Below are 16,897 nucleotides of genomic sequence, written 5' to 3'. Positions count from 1 at the left end.
TTGAATTATTTGGAATCATAAATATCTGCATGAAAAAAAAAGTGCACTTTCCTGTGATTTGGGACAGTGGTTGAGAGGAAGGCACTGACCAATGTGGATTTCAGTTTGCGCTGCAGGCTTTGGGAAAAATGGCTTTGCACTCTTGTGGGAAGGAGGTTTGTGGCCATCCTTCTTCTCCTGGCTGGCACAGCAAGTTGGCTTCGTTTTAAAAATAGTGCTAGGGAGGGAGGAAAAAAAAAATGTAATGTATTCTTAAAATGTTTATATGTCAGCAAAATCTCGAAAACCATTCAATAGATTAATCCTCCTGCTGACTTAAAAACGATGGATTTCCAGCTATAACTGAGATTGGGAAAAATTGATTTCCATGTTCCTTATGACTGAATAAGATAAAAGCCACCGCCCTGGCAAGCTTCTCTCAGCCTGGATCCAGACTTCTCGAAGGCTAGCTAATTGAAAAGTCACTCCAAATACCAGCCCTGACCCTTCCAGGGGATCTGGAGAAAGAATCAAGGGCAGCCTGTCCATTTCTCAAAAATGATTTCCAGAATGTTGTTTATCCGCATCATCACCCAACAGCTGCAGTCAAAGGTGAAAATACTTTCTCTCCTTTTCCTTCCAAACTTTACTCATTTTCCCCTTACCTTCTCCTCTTTCTCTCCATGTCTCAACTCTCTCTTCCTTCCCGTGAGTCTGCGTGTGTGTAAACATGACATCAAAACGACCACATCACCTGCGTTAAAGCTCTCTTCGTCAAGATTTAAGCAACGGTAGCCTTAGTTTACCCAGTTAAAAAGACAACCTTGCGCCTGCGCGTGGATTTATGGTTAAAGCATCTCCCCTACCTTTTCTCACGTCATCGGCACATGGTACCTGTGAAGGGCTCCTTACTATGGTCACTGCTCTAAAACCACCTCAGATGACTGCAAACTTGGAGCCAGGAGAGCCAAAGCTGGGACAAGACGCCGCCTCTGATTCTCTGTCCGATGGGTCTCCACGGAGTCACCGCTGATTCTGACACCATTAACACTTCATTCCATCACAAACACGTAGAGAGAGAGGGTTCCTGCGCTCTCACAGCCATTCATTCCTTCATGTATGGAGCCCCTCCTATGTCCTGGGCATTATGCAAAATGGGTGGACTGAACTAGCCCAGCAAGATCTCTGCTGGCCGGGAGCTGATCCGTCAGGGAGGCCACTGATTGGAACATGACACAGAAGCTCTGCGGTGAGGTTTCGATTCTTTAGAACAGAACGTAGTCCGACTGCCCTGCCATCTACCCAACATTCAAAGGCAGTTCAGTTTGAACAAAAAAACACGGTAAATTAAGTTTTAAAAAAGAGTCCCACTTTGATAAACTGTCTTATGGGTTCATGGCCATAAGTGCTCTTTAGAAGTATTCGTGTTTTTCCTGAGTGTTTTCACCTTGATCTTTCTCTGCCATTTCCTTCTTTCCTGCTACTTCTTCTCCTTTCACTTTTAAATTTCACCTCCTTCTGGTTTCCTGCTTCATCATGTACCCTCTCTTTCAAGTCATTTCTATTACAGAAGCAACTGGTCCTGTCATTTTGAATCGATCATAGGATGCCATTTTCCCAGCCAAAGAGGATAGTTGCTGAACCATTTGTTTGTATTCCTAAGAATTCCACGCAGTTTTCCAAAGCACGTGGCTCTGAATATTTATGGACTTATCTCAATGGGATAAGAAATCCTCAACCGATAAGATCACTCCTCTGAATCTTAACAAACAGCACAACCGTGCTAGCAAATATTATTAAGTAATGCTTTTTCTCTGAGTTTTTTTACATGTATTCACTCACTGAATCCTCAGGACAGTGTTTTAAGGTATGTACCATTTAAGTTCCTCCTTTATAGAAGGAGGGGAGAGGAGACAGAGGGAGGAGAAACTATCTGAGGTTATCAACAAGTTCATGGAAGAGCCTGGATTCAAAGCCAAAAAAATCATTTCTTTACAGTGGTTTAGTCTGTCTTTTAAAGATGATTATAAGTTTTTTTAAGTTTATTTATTTTAACTTCCATGATCTCAATTTGACGTAGGCTATTTTCGATCACCACTTTTTATCTTCCTAGCCTCCCCGGCACTTTGGATTCCTCAAGTCCTTTTTTTTTTTTTTAATTTTTAAAATTGTTTTGTTTATTTTTGCGAGAGAGAGAGAGCACAAGCAGGGAAGGGGCAGAGAGAGAGAGAGAGACAGACAGACAGACAGACAGAATCGGAAGCAGGCTCCAGGCTCTGAACTGTCAGCACAGAGCCGGAGGTGGGGCTTGAACCCACCAGCCGTTAGATCACAAGAGAGGAAGTAGGACACTTAACACACTGGGTCATCCAAGTGCCCCTCCCCCTCTTTTTAAGCTTCTTTATTTTGAGAGCCAGAGAATACATGAGGGAGGGAGGCGCAGAGAGAGAAAGGGAGGGAGAGGGAGAATCCCAAGCAGGCTCCACACTGTTAGCGCAGAACCCTATGTAGGGCTTCATGCAGGCCTTGATCCCAAGAACCACGAGATCCTGATCTGAGCCGAGGTGGGTGGCTTAACCGACTGAGACACCCAGGCACCCTACAGCATTTAGTCTCTTAACCATGTACTGGAAGGTTCTCGCAAAATCAATCAGACACCACCCCTCAATCGACAACCTTAGCGAATGGCATTTAAATGCTCAGGCCAGCGGCCTAATCACCAGGGCCTGTGGCCCATCAGTACTTTGTTCTATCACCGGATCAGGTGTTAATCCTTTCCTGACTGTATTAGGCTCTTACCGCTTCTGCTCGCCAAAAGCCGGGAAAGGGAGCGGCAGCCTGGCCAGATGGAGCCCAGGGACTTCCCCTGGGGGAGAGTCCCTCCACAGAGGACTGTCACGCGTAATGTGCACTTTGCCCGCTTGTGGGGGAAAGTGCAAAAGGTAAGTACTGCGCGTGGAGGGGGCAGATGGGGTAAAGTGAACTTGGGCGGTAGGTACTTGTGAGTGGGTAGCTGTGATGACAAGGTTCGCTTTTACGGCTCCTTGGTGGGTGTGATCGGTGGGGAGATGTTCCCATCAGGATAGGGGCGTGGTGGGGGGGTATCTGGGGGCGGGTACATTGAGGATAAGCATGCGGCAGAAAGACAAATCCCAGCAACACATTTTCTTCTTCTCTTCCTTACCTTCTCCCACCTCTCCTCCAAATATCCACGATGCTGCAGCAGAAATAACAACAGCTAAAGTTGTGGAGAGGATTTTTTTTTTCTTTTGAAACAGAGTGTAAAGCCACATTCATAATAACCAGGTTCCCTATATAAATCTATTTTTAAGATGATTATAGGGTTTCCATAGTCGTTCTAGCATCAACTGCTGGTTTTGTTTCCTCGTCGTCAGTAAACTGTTGGCAGGATAGTGCACCAGAGGTATACTTTTTAAAGGGTATAATTGCATGGCGCAGAAATTATCACTTTCTCGACGACGGGTTTCGTTGGCCGCTCCCTTTGAGAATCCGGTTTGGAAGCTGGGCTTGTCAGCCCCTCCAAGCACACATTGCAATGTGTGTGCTGGCCTCACAGCACATCATGCTGGCAACCATGGGCAGAGGGTAGCAATTAAACCACACAATAGGCATCAAGGGATGAGGAGAAGACACTGTGTTTAAAATAAACGAATACCAGAAGCACAGCCAGCTTCCCTAGGAAGGCTCTCTGAGCCGTGTGGCAAGCCAAGATGGAGCAGACTTTGCAGAGCAAGCTGGGAAATTCCCCATGGTGCCAAGCCATTAGCCAGCCACTGAGCTGCATCCCTCCCAAGGATCTACCATGGGACCCCTTCTCCAGGACTAACCTTCTCTGGGGTCTACAGACCTAGGAAGGAGGCTTTGTAGAACTATATTCTTTCTAGTGCCAGGGCCCAGAGGCTATGCGAATTTAGATTGATTTGGCAGCTTTTTTGAAAGGCATGTTTAATAACACAGGCCCGGGGACTTTGGTTCTCCCTCAGAAATACGGGACGGATAGGAGAAGTCAGACTCTGAAATGGAAGCTAACAAGCATCAACATCCTCTAGGTAAAATTACCTATTGGCAGAAGCAACTGACTCTGAAGAGGTGATAATAATGTAATAATGAGTCAACATAGTCCCCAATTTCCACCGAGGGGAATCAAGAAAACTATGAAGACAAAAGACCACAGTGTCTCTCATTCTAATCAAGATGATCAGCATGGTGCCTTGGTACTGAAATGTAGCTGGTGTCGAAAATCAGAAGCCGATAAGATAATAAGCAACGATAGTAGCCTTAAGTCTGAAATACGTAATGTGTAGAGACAAGAATAAAGGGGGCTGCAAAGCAAGAATGGATGGACGGTAGTTTAAGTTCTCTTATCTGGGGGAAAGGGCATCAGGATGCTAACAAAGATCGTCAGAGAAGAGAAGGGCACTTCAACTAGTTATCCTAACCAGATAAAATTAGGTACTACAACATTAACTACTCTTCTCCCAAATTTGTGTCACCAAGCAAGGTTTCTGCTCCTCAGCTTGGACCCTGAGTGGCCTGACCCACCAAAAGAGGGAATCCTGAGAATATTTGTTCATTCATTGACTTAACCCACATTTTTAAGTACCCCCATATCCCAGGTACTCCAGCACAAAGGTTATAGGGATACAATGGATGGTTAACATTTTCAAGGAGTTCACAGCCCATCTGGACAAGGAAGTCAACATATAATTATAATGGGAAGGGGTAGACTCCCTTAAAGAGGTACACAGAAGCATGAACTGGGAATACGGAGAAGAGGCGCTTTACCCAGACAGTAGTGGGGAGGTGTCAATGAGGCCATAACAGATTAGATCTGAATTTACCTTGAAAATATGAAGATTAGAAGAGGTAATAGAGGATGAGGATGGTCAACCGGGGTTGGCATTATGTTTACAAGAGGCAAGGCAGTGTATTCAAAGCAGACGTTAAAACCGGAGGTAGTATGGAGGAGACATTGGAGAGCATTATGGATTCGGGAGATACTGGAACATTTTGGATATGAGGAGAGGTATGGAAGGAGATGAGCTAGAAAGAGGTTATATCAGGAATTGCCTGATTAGCAATTTGTAGGCAGAAATGAGCTATTGAAAATGTTAAGCAGGGGAGTAATATGGTTGAATTTGCAATTTAGATGATATTTCCATACAGATCTCTCACTCCGAATGAACTGATATTCTGATGTGTGGATTTGGTAAATGCAGATGTCTTACTTTGACTGAGTCCAAGAGCTTGATGACCTTTAGCTGGCTTGGTAAGATTGAGTTTTTAGGCTCCAAACTTGAGGACTGGAGCCTGGACCTAAGGGAATCCCCACTGAGTTATCACTTGTGAGGCCCTGCTAAAAGCTGTCATCTGATCTCTCTCTCTGACATCTCTCTATCTGCAGAGACTTGGGTGGAAAATGGAAATATGCAGTTAACATTCAAAACATCGTGACATGTCAGTGAGAGATTTCAGGGTGGAAATTATCCATGGGAAAGGAAAAAGCTTACCAGCTCAACTTTCTGCATGTCAAACCCTTTCTATCTTATGAGTTTTTAGATGGCTTCTCTGAGAATAATAAAATGTTGTTCTCTTAAAAAGAGTGCTATTGACGGTCAAGACTTTCACTATAAATCTTTGTCAAGGCCTTTTAACAAATGGGTTTATCCGCAGTTCTGAAATGGTCTGAGCTATTTTATTTTTTAATAAATTTACAAATTGTCCTTATACTTAGGTTGCATAGCATGTGATATAAAAATCAAACTGAACTTTCTGGAGAGATGGTGAACAAGATCAAACACACCCAAAGTGGGAGCTATTCGAGAGGAGACTGAAATTCGTCCATTCAATTAAAATGGCATTTATGAGACACTATATGTTCACATAAAAATAGCATCAGACACAGTACAGAAGCCAAAAGCTTCAAGAGAGAAGAAATCCAGAGAACAATGGAAATGGTAAGTGCTCTGGGAGCACAGGGGAGGGTAATAGCGAGGGATGGAGTGTGAGCTGGGGATGAGCACATAATAGAGCAAGACTGACGGAAACTTCCAGGTGTGGTGAGCAGGCAACAAAAACCAAGAGCCAACAGAATTATATTTTCTGAGAATTTGGACTACAGCAAGGGCACTGGCCCAGGTGGAGTGGGGGTTCATGACGAGATGGCCGCCACGGCCATCCGTGTGCCACTCCACACAGCAGGCATGACAACAGTGGGAGGGACTTCAGGCCCAGGTTACATGGGCCCAGCCTTTGTCCTGCACTTTGGGCGCTAAAACTCATAACTGATAAAGAGTCTCATTCCCACCATGCGTTTGACTAACCAGGTCAGAGTCAGCATCCTTCCTGGCAGAGCAGCCAAATGGAAGTACAGAACTACACAAAAGTGGCCACTAAATCCAGCCCTTTCCTTTTAGAGTTGAGGAAATGAAGGCCCCAGAGGAGTTCAGTAATTTGCTCGAAGCCACACAGCTGGTAGCAGAGCTGGGACTGAGGTCCAGTTCACCTATGTCTCTGTTCTTTTTTCACTATATTCCCCTGTCATCTTTTTTGGAGAGGAAAGCGCTAAATATTCAAGATGTGATCCTTCCTTCCCTTCAGTGAAGTCACTCTTGAATGTCTGTGATTTCCACTGAATGTAGGTCCTTTTCCTGTGATGCTTATTTAATTATCATGGTTTTAGGCCTGTACAGAGCACACATGGTCCCCACTAAGTTGTTTATTTGGGGCAAACATACATTCCTTTTACTTGCATTTAGGGTTTTGCCTCTTTCCAAATATTTTCATATACATTTCTCCACCGGATTTTACCCTGAAGAATTCTACCAGGTAAGCTGGGAACCTGTTCTCTTCTGTTGATCATTGCATGAATTGAGGCACGGAGAGATTTAGTGACTTTCTCTTAGTCGCACACTGATGCGGTGAGGAAGTTGGGACTATAAACCCATGATTCCTTAAACTAACAGAGGAGAACCTGTGAAAAGCAGCAATCATTGTATGGGGGCTGGAAGATGCTCATGGCATCAGAAGTTCACATTTTGTCAAGCTTTGTTGTTATTTATATAAAAATTTCACCCAAGTTTCAAATCTGTACCATGGAGATGTCCACAAACCACAAAAGTCATATCTGAATTCCCAGATCATGCTGCTCTAATGTATTCTATGCCCAAGAAGGAAAGCTCCTAAGCCTGATGGAAAAGGACAGGATCCGTCAGTGCATTGATGTGACTGGGCTGAAAAAGATTCAAATAGACATGATCTGTCTCTGGAGACAATTAGAAAACAGAGTGGGGGGCCATTTGCTACATCTCTCTCTTTGTTTCAAATGTGGCTGCTTAAATTTGAATTGAATGTGTTTGGGGATTTTCTACAAGGGACCCACTTGGAAGGCTGCCGTTTCTTGTTATCAGTCATGTTTTATTATTGAGAGAAAGAACGCCCAGAGGAACTTAAGAGCTCAGACACAGGCAAAAAACATGGGAGGGACTGATGCGCAACACTTCTTTGGTCCCATGGCGTTCAAACTCATACACACTGTGCTCAAGGATCCATTAAAGATTCAGTACAGAAGGAGACGATTCCAAAGTACTTTGGATGAGTATCATCTTAAAGATGGAACAGGAGTGTCAGTAAAGGGAATTAATTTACTCACAGTTTTCAGGAACTCACCATTGACTATTATTTCCTGAGTTGGAGACAAATAAGGAGAATTGGACCTTATGGTAGCCCCCAGAAAGTGTACAATTAAGTTGTACTGGTAGAAACATACCTGTATCGACTAAAAACCAAATATGTACCTCAAGCATGTGAATGGCTAAATTAGTGGTACAGACCGGTGTTGTAAAAATGTGGAAAAGATACTTAACACCCATGTTTGGTTAGACAGAAAGAAACAGTCAGTATCAGCTTTAAAGGGATGGAGCAGAGGTAGCAGCTAAAGAACCGGAGAGTAGAAGATTCTAGAAGAAGAAAAGACAATATAAGTTGGTTATAGGCACCCGCTGCTTGCTTATCGCCCCTACCTTTTGTCTTTCCAAAACAAAATATTTACGTGGTCTCCATTTGCCATTCTAGTACCTAAGTCAGCTCTGAATGAAACAGGTGAGTCACTTGACTCACTCAGTCACCATGTCTGACGTCTTCCCAACTGTTATAAAGGGAATTATATTTCTCATATACATGTCAAGGTTTCTGGAAGTTTAGAAGCAGTGATGTTTAGTGGAAGCATTTTAAAATGTACTAAGTGCTATCAAACCGTGAAGAGTTATTACCAATTTTCTCTGCATAACTCTGCAAGAGGTATCCAGGCTATCTGGTTAGAGTGGGATTTACAGTTTCAGTTTGGCTTGACTGCCCGGTAAGAGGTAGGCTTATCATCTCTTTATCGCAAGCAGTGTTTTTTTCGCCGAGAAGAACACAGATTGGGCAAGGTTTAGCCAAATCTATCCAGTGATAGGTGTTAACCCTTGGAATGTGATTTTAATAGCCAATAGGTATTTATAATTAATGTGCAATAACTCAATTATGCACATCTCTTTAAATTTAATAGGCCCAGATAAGGTAAGATCATTAAGCACCCAATTGAATGTTAAACACATATATTTGAGGTTTAACGACTGTGCAGCAGATGCAGGATGGATTATGGGATTGTTAAAGGGCATTAAGAAAGTTGTTAATATTGTGGGGGTATTTAATTAATGTTTTAAACAATCTAGCCTTTGAAATCTGCCCAAAATGCTGTGTGAAATCTGCTCGGGGAGCTGGAGCACACTTGACAACATCACGGCTGAAACACAACCACACTGAAGGAGACACAACAAAACAGCCCCTAATTAGTGTGAGAAATGACAACAACACAACAGAAACCACGGAGTGTCTCCAATGACAGGTGCAGCAAATAACAAGGCTGATGAAAGATTTTGCAATTAAAGATTCTGCTATGAAGATTAATGGAGTATTATCTTAAATTAATGTAAGGCAGGTTATCAGAGACGAGACTCTGCCTTACAAGCTTCCCCCCTTTCCCACGTCCCTTCCCTTAATTCATTTCTGGGCCTGCAAGTCCTCTTTCCTATTATCCAATAATCAAATGACTTTTTATTTTAGTTTCTCTATTCTTTTTCTGCCTGGCCATGGTCTTTCTTTCTTTCTTTTGGTCTCTGTCTCTCTTGTGCACACACACACAGTTTCTTACTTAAAAGGTTAAAAAAATGGTTTCTAGGGAGGGGCCAAGATGGCAGAACAGCATGGAAGGTTTTTTTTTTGTTTTTGTTTTTTTTTTGCATCTCTCATCCCTGAAATGCAGCCAGATCAACACTAAACCATCCTGCACACCTAGAAAACTGATTTGAAGATTAACACAACAATCTGCACAACCTGAACCATAGAACTTGGCAGGTATGTGGTGCGGAGAGGTGAACTGGGGGAGAGAGAAGCCACAGAGGGCAGGGAGCTGTTTTGCTTGTGGACAGAGGATGGAGACTGGGGAGAATACATAAGCAGCTGGAGTGAAAAGAAAGAGTATGTAAGGGACTGAAGAAAAAAGGGAGAAAGGAGAAAGGAGAGGGTTTAAATTCCATTAAGACTATAAACAGGGGGAGTGCAGGGTCTGAAACTCTGCAGCTTATACCTGGCAGTACTCTTGTGGGAAGGGCGAATCCCCGGGAGCAGAGAGCAAGGTCCGAGGAGTCCTCAGGCCACACGGGGAGAGTTGGTTCCCTGGCTGGGGGGATATTTGGTAGAGGCTGTGTGGCCTCCGCATAGGCAAAGGCCCAGAGAATGGCCACATTCGCTGGTGCTGGAACAAGGACATTAAGGATGAAGCCTGGTGCCAGATGTGTGTTGTGATTTTCCATAATCCCTGAAACACTGCTGCTACAAGGTCACACGAACATTTTCCGGGGCAGGCTGGTGCCTGGCTGCAGTCTCTGGGCATCAGCAGCAGCATGGTCTCAAGAACGTTCCTGGGTGTGGCTGGCACCTGGCCATGGCTCAGCGAGACCTTCCCTCAGAGAGTGAGAATGAGTCAAAGCCGCAGTCCCTCAGAAGCAAGGGGTTGTGAAACACAGCCCCATCTGAGATAAAACTCAGGAGGGAGGTGCCGCCTGGCAGCCTGACAGCTTTGGCATGGACAGTGTAGAAGTGGAGAGTGGATGGAAGCTGGAGACAAAGGAGGGGTGCTTGATTGCTGGTTGGGGAGAGCATAGAGTTCTGATACTAGAGACTGGGTAGCTGGGTGACACCATTTTCACCCCTCCCACGTACGTGCATACATGTCTACATGCACAACAATCTACCCCAGTAAGCTAAGGGGTGCTACCTGGTGGAGAACAGAGCCATTACACTAAGCCCTGCCCAACTGGGCCAACTGTGCTCTTGAGGAACACCACAAGTCTCTCCCCTGCTTAGTTTATGGACTATAAAGTGCTTCATAATTTGACTTCTAGGGGAAACCGGATGTGTTTTCACTCATATTTGATTCTGTTCTCTGGTCCATCTATTCCATTTTTTTCCTTTTTCTTTTCTTATTCTTGAATACAGAAAGAGAAAAAAGTTTTTATTTTCCTTTTTTATTAAAAATATTTTTCTTTAACTTTTTCCTTCTGTATTTTTTACTTCTTTGTAAACTTTTTATATTCTATTTTACTTCCATCATTTCATTTCATTTTATTCTATTTTATTGTATTCATTTTTTCAAATTTTCAAATTTTTCCTTTCTTCTTTGTCTTTTTTCCTTTTTTTTCTTTTCTTAGCTTCCCCTTTTTTCTCTAATCTATCAGGTTTCTTTCAACAATAAGACCAAAACACACCTAGGATCTAGCATCCTTTATTTGATTTTTTATGTTGTTTTTAATTGTTTAGTTTTTATTTTGTTTTACTTTATTAATGCCTTTTCTTCCTTCAAAATGACAAAATGAAGGAATTCACCCCAAAAGAAAGAACAGGAAGAAATTACAGCTAGTGACTTAATCAACACAGGTACAAGCAAGATGTCTGAACCAGAATTTAGAATCATGACAATAAGAATACTAGCTGGGGTTGAAAATAGATTACAAGCCCTTTCTGTAGAGATAAAAGAAGTAAAAGCTCAGGATGAAATAAAAAATGCTATAACTGAGCTGCAATCTCGAATGGATGCCATGGCGGCAAGGATGGATAAAGCAGAGCAATGAATCAATGATACAGAGGACAAACTTATGGAAAATAATGAAGCAGGAAAAAAGAGGGAGAGTAAGGCAAAAGAGCATGATATAAGATTAGAAAACTTAGTGACTCATTAAAAAGGAATAACATCAGAATCATAGGGGTCCCAGGAAATGAAGAGAGAGAAAAGCGGGTAGAAGGTTTATGTGAGCAAACCATAGCAGAAAACTTTCCTAACCTGGGGAAAGACACAAACATCAAAACCCAGGAAGCATAGAGAACTCCCATTAGATTCAACAAAAACCAATCATCAACAAGGACTTTCATAGTCAATTTCACAAAAATATACAGACAAGGAAAGAATCATGAAAGCAGCAAGAGAAAAAAGTCCTTAACATACAAGGGAAGACAGATCAGGTTCACAGCAGACCTATACACAGAAACTTGGCAGGCTAGAAAGGAATGGCAGGATATGATCAATGTGCTGAATCAGAAAAATATGCAGCCAAGAATTCTTTATCCAGCAAGGCTGTTATTCAAAATAGAAGGAGAGATAAAACTTCTCCCAGACAAACAAAAATTAAAGGAGTTTGTGACCACTAAACCATCCCTGCAAGAAATTTTAAGGGGGACTCTCTGAGTCTCTTCAGCAAATGGTACTGGGAAAACTGGACAGTGACATGCAGAAGAATGGACCTGGACTATTTTCTTACACCATACACAAAAATAAACTCAATGTAAGATGGGAAGCAATCAAAATCCTCAAGGAGAAAGCAGGCAAAAACCTCTTTGACCTTGGCTGCAGCAACTTCTTACTTAACATGTCTCTGGAGTCAAGGGAAACAAATGCAAAAATGAACTATTGGGACCTCATCAAAATAAAAACTTCTGCACAGTGAAGGAAACAATCAGCAAAACTAAAAGACAACCGATGGAATGGGAGAAGATACTTGCAAATGACATATCAGCTAAAGGATTAGTATCCAAAATGTATAAAGAACTTATCAAACTCAACAGCCCCCCCCACACACAAAACCACACAAATAATCCAGTGAATAAATGGGCAAAAGACATGAATAGACACTTCTCCAAAGAAGACATCCAGGTGGCCAACTGACACATGAAAAAATGCTCAACATCACTCATCATCAGGGAAATACAAATCAAAACCACAATGAGATACCACCTGACACCTGTCAGAATGGCTAACATTAACAACTCAGGCAACAACAGATGTTGGCAAGGATGTGGAGAAAGAGGATCTCTTTTGCATTGTTGGTGGGAATGCAAGCTGGTGCAGCCACTCTGGAAAACAGTATGGAGGTTCCTCAAAAAATTAAAAATAGAACTACCCTATTACTCAGCAACTGCACTACTAGGTATTTATCCAACGGATACAAGTGTGCTGTTTCAAAGGGGCACATGCACCCCAATGTTTATAGCAGGACTATCCACAATAGCCTAAGTATGGAAAGAGCCCAAACGTCCATTGATGGATGAATGGATAAAGAAGATGTGGTATATATATACACTGGAGTATTTTTTGACAAACAAAAAGAATGAAATCTTGCCACTTGCAACTTCGTAGATGGAACTAGAGGGTATTACACTAAGCAAAAGAGGTCAGTCAGAGAAAGAGAAATATCATATGACTTCACTCATATGATACAAAGCAGGGAAGGGAAGGGAAGCAAAAATAATATAAAAACAGGGAGGGGGACAAAACATAAAAGACTCTTAAATATAGAGAACAAACAGAGGGTTGCTGAAGGGGTTGTGGGAGGGGGGATGGGCTAAATGGGTATGGGGCATTAAGGAATCTATTCCTGAAATCATTGTTGCACTATATGCTAACTAACTTGGATGTAAATTAAAAAATTAATTAATTAATTAATTAATTAATTAAAAAAAGGGTTCCAACTCAGTGTCAGTGTTCTGTCTCCTACACCCACATCTCGCCAGGTTTGTTTAGTCTATCTACATCCAGGATGTTGTGTAAATCCCAAATTAGACTTGATCCCATAAATCTGAAATATTCAAGGTATCCTCTTTATTGAATTTCCCTTTTTATTCGAATATTGATTTTCGTGGTCATAATTTCAAGATTCATTCTCTCCAGAAATACTTACTGAGTGTATACTATATGCCAAATGCTATTCTAGACATTGGGGATATAGCAGTCAGTAAAATGGGCAACGTCTCTACATTCACGAAGTTTTTGTTTTAGTTGAGGGAACAGAAAGTAAAGACAAAAGTGAGAGCATGACAAATGGCAATAGATTCAGTAGAAAAAAGGAAAGCAGGGAAAAGAGAAAGGGAATGCCAGAGATGGAGGTTGCTATTTTGGAGTGATCTCACTACAAGTGACATTTAGGCAGATATCTGAGATAAGGTGAGGAACAAATAGGAGGACGTCCATTTGGCTGAACAGAGTAAGAGAGGTAGGAGATAAAATCAGAGAGGTGGTGAGGGGTTAAATTACATAGGGGTTTATGGGGAAACTTAAGGACTTTGGCTTTTACTCCGGGTAATATGGAAAGCTACTAGAGAGTCTGACCACAGGAGAGACATGATCAAATTAAGCTTTAAAATCACTACTCTAGCTGCTATGGAGTGGGCCACTGTAATTGTCCTGGAAAGGAGGCAGTAGAGAATTGATAGTAAGAATACAGGTGAGAATTGATAGTGGTTTGGGCCTGGGTGGTGGTCACACAGGAGAATAACAAATGTCAGGTTCGAGATGTACTCAAGATAAAATTGATTGCATTTGTTTGCTGACAGAACAAATGACTCTAAATTTTGGGTACTAAATGATTAGAAGGCCAAAATTGTCTTTACTGAGGATGCAAGTTTGGTGGGAATAGTCAAGGGTTTTTGTGGACATGTTAAATGGAGCTATCAAGTAGGCAACTGGGTATAGGAGTCTGGATGTCAAGGAGATATTCCAGGATAAAGATGTACATTTAGAAATTGTTGGCCTATGGATAGTATTGGAAGCATGAGTTTGGTTGAAATCACCTAGAAGGTGAGTGTAGATGGAGAAGAAGGGAGGTCTGGGAACTGAGCCATTACGGTTGGAGAAATGCGGAGGAAAGAAGCAAAGGCGGCAGAAAATGAGCAGCCAGAAAAAATGAAGTAGGAGGAAATGATTGATTGTGTTTAATGCTGCCAGTGGGGCGGGTAAGACGAACCCTGGGAAGTTGCAGGATGGTTTCAGCACCGTCATTGGTGACCTGGTCAGGAGCTATTTCAGTGAAGTTCCAGTTAGAAGACTGATTGCCATGCATTAGGAGAGGGTGGAAGAGAAGACCTGAAGATAGTGAGAACATAAATCTCTTTAGGGAAATGTATTACAAAGAAGAAATAAATGGAATGGTCCCTGGAGAGAGATGTGCAATCAAGAACAAATATACTTCTGAAGGTGGGAGAAATCATAACATGTTTATATGCCATTGGGAATGATCTAGAAGAGAGGAAACTTTCATGATACAGGAGAAAGAAGGGGCATTGCCAGAGCATCGTCCTACGGTAGGCAAGAGAGGAAGGGACCTGAGGAACAAGCCATTGGATGGGTTTAGATGGGACCATGGTCATTTCATTTATAGTTACAGAGAAAAAGCAGAAGGTGTAGATGTCGATAAGGGTAGTTTCATAAATATGATGGTAGAGAAGTCTGGACATTCCCTTCTAATTGCTTTTACTTAAAAAAATATATATATATTTAAATAGGGGGTAAGGTCACTAGCTAAGAAATAATGAGGGAAGAGAAGTTGGAGATTTGAGGACAGGGGAGAAGGCAGGAAAGAGGGAGAGGAAATAGACTAGGGAGATAACGGTAGGATTGCTGAATGAAGTTAATAGCTTACTTGAAGCCAGTGGTCATGAATTTTAAAATGATCCAAGAAGATAGTTGTGGGTGTTTTCCCAGGAAGTGTGGGTGCAGAATAGGCACAGAGCTGTGTATAACTAGGCTTGAGAGTTTTGCAAGGTGAATAGAATCAAGAGAGAGAGGGACAGTGGAGATGAAGAAGTCTACAATGACGTGATTAAAAATAACGGGTGATGGAATTTAAGCTGGATGTTAGGTGGATGCAAGAACATGAAGGGAGGAAAGGACAACTAAAAGGGGGATATGACCTTTGGAGTTTATGTCCCAGTGGAATGACTGTTGGAGTTAGGTGCACGGGGAAGTGCGATGGTAAACCAATAAGCAGTAGTTAGATAACAAGCAAGGTATCTGAAGATGGCCGTAGCAAGGAGATACAGCTAGTGGTGTATGCAGACAGGGTAAGTTCTCTCACTTACTGGTGTAGAGGGGAGAGGGATGCTATAGTGTTCCAAACTAGAAGCAACAGGACATCTCAGGGGAGAGCATTTCTTCCAGCTAGCAGCACTGAAGGAGGAAAGAATATGTTACAATAAGAGAGGGCTACCGGGGGAGCAGTGTCCTCAGGGGAGAGATAGGTTTGATGTAGAGCAAGAAGAAGATATTTTGAGAAGAATTTGGAGGTAGAGGAGATGTTGTGATGAGGGCTCATAAGTTCTAGAGGGTACAGAAGAAAAGTATTAGGAAATAGGCAGGTTTGGGAAATGGGGTCCTGTTAAGGGCATCCAGTGCAGTGTGGAAATTGGGATCAGGATATGGGGGCAGTCATGAATGATAGGAGGGTCTTCCAGTGACTTCCAGGAACAGTAATAAAGGATCAATCCTGATGGCCTCCAAGGCAAATGGTGTTGAGGTTGTCAGCATTTGTTTTGGACTAGGGGACAGTAAGAAAGGTAGAATCTCGCCAAGAGCAAAATTTTGAGCCATCATCTCCACTCCATTCCTGTGCCCCACATCCTAGGGCTTGAAGAGCTCCCTGTTGTGCCGAGAACCTCCACTGTCAGCATCGGGAGACCTCCATCTCAGGATATTCCAAAGATCTTGCACACAAGTTCTCGCAAGGTAGGAGCCAATATTGTTGCAATGGTGTTTGGGAAATGAAGGAACTGCAACAGCAGGAAAGAATAAAAAATAGAGTCAATGACCAGAGCAGGTCCTAAAAGGGCTCTGCAGGTAGGACGGGGCATTCTGGGTGGGCAGAAGGCACAATAGCCCATCTTTAGTAGGGAGTCCCAGTCACAGGTGCCACTAAGGAGGAATGTGAGCCCCCCAGAAGAGGGCAGTCATGATGATGAAATAGCATGGTTCCTTGGATCCAGATACCATTGCAATATGGTTGATATCTATCCCTAGTTTTCTCCAGGGTTGATGTGACCTGGAGAAAAAATGGTTTATATCTAACAATGTAATTCGTATATAATATATATTCATATTCATATACATATTCGTATAAATATGTGAATACCTCATGAGAGAACAATCAGTGTGGAGTATATGGAGACATGAATTCTACAACCAGGCAACAATAACGTGTGTTTTGCTTCTGTGTGTGTGAGTGTGTATCATTGTGAACTTGTGCATCGCCGACATCTAGCTCTTATCATACAGCAAGACAGTTCTGTGATTTGTGTTTTCCTCCTGCCTTTTCCAAGATACATAGCGGGCCACCAGGAGAGAGGCCAAAGTCCCTGAGTGCCCTTTGGCCTGAGTTGTGCTGTCTCTACGAAGCTGTCATATTCATTCATCTTTAGATTTCCCCACGCTCTGCCACACTCACCCCCAATCCAGACTGCTAAAATGGCAGTATAGCATAGCCATGGAGCTTCAGTATTTCACCAGCAACACAGGGAACATTTTTTTCCCCGATCA

The 16,897-nt window shown here is 42.5% G+C and overlaps 1 long non-coding RNA gene across 1 annotated transcript; it reads left to right on the top strand.

Annotated features, from left to right (window-relative positions):
- Positions 1-3,126: 3,126 nt before the first annotated feature.
- Positions 3,127-16,333, top strand: LOC123382788. Its single transcript, XR_006591740.1, has 3 exons — positions 3,127-5,269; positions 5,735-5,957; positions 15,990-16,333. It is a non-coding gene; the product is annotated as an uncharacterized LOC123382788 (long non-coding RNA).
- Positions 16,334-16,897: the final 564 nt, after the last annotated feature.

Source organism: Felis catus, chromosome F1 (assembly GCF_018350175.1).
Source record: "Felis catus isolate Fca126 chromosome F1, F.catus_Fca126_mat1.0, whole genome shotgun sequence".
Classification (NCBI taxonomy): Eukaryota; Metazoa; Chordata; class Mammalia; order Carnivora; family Felidae; genus Felis; species Felis catus.
Note: the sequence above shows the minus strand (reverse complement) of the source record. Positions and strands in the feature narration are given on the sequence as shown.